This window comes from Triticum urartu, chromosome 2 (assembly GCF_003073215.2).
Source record: "Triticum urartu cultivar G1812 chromosome 2, Tu2.1, whole genome shotgun sequence".
Lineage (NCBI taxonomy): Eukaryota > Viridiplantae > Streptophyta > Magnoliopsida > Poales > Poaceae > Triticum > Triticum urartu.
This window is the reverse complement of record NC_053023.1, coordinates 455771268-455775564: the sequence shown is the minus strand read 5'-3', so window position 1 is coordinate 455775564 and position 4297 is coordinate 455771268. Positions and strand designations below refer to the sequence as shown.

Here is a 4297-nt window from a genome sequence, read left to right as displayed (position 1 = left end):
CCGTGCGACATCTCACTCTGTTATGCCTACCATGCAAAATATCAATGTGTTGACCATTCCTTCGATCCTTGCCACTACACACGTCGGTTCTTTCATATACAAATATATTTATCATGGAATTTGTTCTCACCGTCTTTCTCAGAATTAAGTACGTAATTTGTGCGAGAGCCGAGAGGAACATTTGATATATAATCAGCATAACATATCAATCTATAGAATGTTGCAAAATAAGTAGGACTTGGGAAGATATCCATCCGATTTGGACTAACCAGGTCATTCAAATATAAATTTTTATTCCTCTTTCCCTTGTGTTCCTATTTGGCTAAGTCCTGGAGTTATTGCCTTTGTCTGGTCAAAGCAAGTGCAGAAACTTCAAAACCATACTATGTTGGAGACATTGAAAATGAAAGATGGACAACACGTCAACATCTTACAATCTGACAATGATATATAAGAAACATATACTCAAAGTTGCCTGCATGCTTTGTCATCACTGAAGGGAATTTGAACAACACAGGGAGGCTGGTGAATACTGGATGATAAATTTATTTAGATGCAACAACACAGCGTCAAGTTTTCAGATCATGTAATTTATCCAGCAGGCGTTCATTCAGTTTTCAACATTCGTTGATTCGTTGAAAAACTACAGTTCTCCCGATTGTTCCCGAAGAAGATAAAAGCATGACGATGGTACATCTCTGTCCTTCCTCATCTCTTCCTCGGGCTCGCTGCTACTTTTGTTACATATGCACTCTTTATCCAACTCCAATGAATTGTAGGTTCTTGTTGCTTATTAGAAAAAATGGCTACACATGAAGGCCACGCCTTAATATAGATAATTAAACAGGGGACATGTGGTAATCTCAAAGTCCTTGCAACCCACAAACAGAAACAGTAACGTGAACAAATGTGCAATTAGCTTTCCTCTGGCTTCACATCAGTGAGTGCAAAACCTGACGCCAAAGTTTTTTTTTGGCAAAGGGTATAGTAAGAAAGCAGGGAACATGTAAAAATAGCACCCATCTGTTGAGCACTCGCACATGTGGACCATCCTGTTGCACCAGCTAAATGCCGGCTGACGAAAACATGGTCAAGCCCCCCTTTGCCAAGCTTCCTCTTGACCGTGTACTCAGGAGATCTTCCTATCTGGCCCTGATAAGATGAAGGAAGTTACCATCAATTTTTGGCTCTCATTCGATACAAGATTGACAGTTTGCTGTATGTGTTTCACTTCAGCTTGGACAGATTCTGTTGTCGTACCAGCAGCCTGCACTGCTGCTGAATATGCAAACTCTTTCTCCGTACAGTATTTACTTCAACCACATGCTTCAGATTTCCGTAGAAAAAAAGGCTCCCGAACACATAGGTTTGCATCATAAAACTATAAAGCTATTAGAAGCATTGTAGTGGAGTAATCACGTCCATCAGAATAACAACCATCCTAATTCTGTCAATTTTTTCTAATGATGCATCATCCACATAGTTCTCTTACAATAGAAATAGTATGTCAACACCTACAATTATTAGTCCAGGACCTACATACCATCTAAGAACTAAGAAAATACATCATGTTTTAATTGACTCTTTCTGCCGGTAGCATGTTCAGTTGACTCTGCTCAATGTATACATCTGTTAAAGTTTAACTATATTTAGAAAGTAATGTCTACCAAACAAACCACCGTTTGAAAATTAAAATTGACAAAACAATGTGTAAATTGGGATATTTTCTGAAAAATAGCGACACTAAAGCTATTGTGCTGCAACAGTAGCAATAAAAGATGAAGATGTCTTAATGTGTAAAGAAATCTGATTGATCTCCTTGGCATCCTCCTATAGTTGGAACATGTATTAAAGGCATAAATCTTTATTATCATCATTCAAAAAAATGCTAACAAAACTGTACTAATGAACCTGGAAAAATACTTCTCTGAACAGTAGAAGGTGAACACCAATGCTAACAAAACTGAACCTGGAAAAAAAATTAGAGTGAATTGGGTCATGCCGATAGGCTTAGGGAGCGACTACCCTGTCGCATTTCCCCAGAACCTCATCTTGCTCTCCATGCTCTCCCCTTCTTCCTTAGTCCTTACACCAATGCCGCTACTTAGTTTCCTCTCACTTCTCTATCGCTCTTTCTGCACCACACCACTGCCACGCCTCTTTCTTCTCTGCTGTTGGTGGTGGCACAACCATCATCGTCGCTTTTGGAACTCCACTTAATTATTAAGTATACCATGAGTAATGCATTGTCCCAGATTGAGATTGATCATGTTGTTGCATTGACAAAATAATCTGTATTTGGGATATTTAAAAAAAATAGCAGCTGTAAAGATATTTTGGTGCAACAACAGCGATAGAATTCTGATTGATCTCCTTGGCATCCCCACATGAGTTGCCTCCTCCGACCATGATGACACCACGCTGCCGCTAAATTATAAGCCTGATCGGTGAGAGTTTTGCCATCTTCTAGTCCTGATCGGTGAGGGGATGGTATTCGGCGGCCACCTTTAGGCAATTTTATCAGATGCCTAATAATATGCCAATTGAACCACACACGGATGAAAAATCCTATATATCTGTCCAAATATGAGGGCTGATGGGATCCCTGATGATCACTAACAAGAATGGAATGTTCCAAACGGAAACTGAAGGGATAAGGATTTAACAGAAGATCAAACCTGATGATGTAGCATGCAGCGGCTGGAGACTCTTGACACACGCCTCCGCTGCTGGTCAACCACGGGTCAGCAGCGCCGGTGAAGGGATGAAGAGACCGACGAGACAACGTACATGTGCAGAGAAGCTCCGGCGGAGGGAGCCGCACATAACTGCCAGGCGGAGGATTGGCTTCGCACAGCTGGTTGCCATGGCCTCCTTCCATACGTGACGGTGGTGGGTAAGATGGAATCCGCACCGCCCCCCGCCGCTGCCTCCTTCAATCCATGACGGTAGAGTGGCTCGGGTGGTCGTCGCCCGAGGGCTCGGGCTATGGCCAACCTAGAGAGGGAGGGCGCCACGCGGTTGCGAGGAGAGGAGAACGCCGGGTCGTCTGGGTTCGTGCCAAAGAGATCTGGAGATGAGATGGACAGGTCGGGGAGAAGGTGGAGAACGTGTGGGTTATCTCGGAACCTGGGGTTCTATTTCCTGCGATTTTTTTCCAGCGAGGCTGGGGAATCCAGGTGGTCGAACCACGAGGGGAGGTCCAACCATCACGAAGTTCGATCTCCCTTTAACAGTAGAGATACCTAATCTAATTAGCAGTAAACAATTTGGAATGGGCCGGCCACACACACAGGATACACACGCCCACACACCACAACAAACACTCGGCCATGGCCTTGGCCATGGCCTTGGCCATGGCCACTAGCTGCAGCAGCCGGCAGTAGCATGCACCAGCAGCAAAGCAGCGATAGCAGCAGGAATAGGCAACGGCACAGCCGCAGGTACAACAAGCAGCAACGACAGCATAGCATAGCAGCGGCAGCGGCGCTAGCGGTATGCAGTAGCAGAAGTAGAACGGCAGGGGAAGGCAGCAGCAGAAGCAAGGCGGGCAACGACGGGCAGGAGGGCGAGGCGGCTGGGCACAGCTCAAGCGTAGCGGGGGCGCGGTCGCGGAGCTGTGAGCGCGCTTGGGCGCAGCAAGGGCGCGGCCCGAACGCGGCCAGGGGCCGAGGGGAGCACGGCCACGGGGTGCGACGACCAGGAGCTGGGGCGCGGTGGTGCGGCGGTCTACGACGACGAAATCGAAGGGGGAAAAAGGGGACCAGAGGGAGGATCTCACCCCGGTTCTCGATGACGTGCTCGGGAGGTCGGGGGGGGGGGGGGGGGGGGGGGGGGGGGGGGGGGGGGGGGGGGGGGCGCTGAGGGAGGAGATCCGAGACGGGGAAGCGGCGACCGGACGCGGGGAAGATGCGCGATGGCGAGCGCCCGAGGCCTCCTAGCTCGAGCCCTTCGGCGTGGTGATGGAGCCGACCACGACGGAGCTCCCGGACATCTTCATGCGACGAGGGGAGGCCGGTGGCCGCGTGCTCCATGGTGTTGCGTCGACGATGTGCTCGGGCACGAGTTTAGATCGAGAGAGAGAGACGATGGGGAGGTATGAAGCGACTAGGGTTTGCCAACGGGGTCGGGAGGGCTCTTATGCATCTCCAGGACAAGCGGATGATCGACACGAGGGGCATCGGCGCATGGACGGCCGAGCGCGCGTGCACAGCACCATGGCCTCCTCTGCACTGTACAGAGGTGGGGGAAAAGCCTTTGTGTGCTGGGCCGAAGCACTGTAGCTACATAGAGCCCA

The 4297-nt window shown here is 48.6% G+C and overlaps 1 long non-coding RNA gene across 1 annotated transcript; it reads right to left on the bottom strand.

Moving 5' to 3' along the window:
- Positions 1 to 764: 764 nt before the first annotated feature.
- On the bottom strand, positions 765 to 4297 carry LOC125537855. Its single transcript, XR_007296129.1, has 2 exons — positions 2679 to 4297; positions 765 to 1152 (listed from the first exon to the last, which is right to left on the bottom strand). It is a non-coding gene; the product is annotated as an uncharacterized LOC125537855 (long non-coding RNA).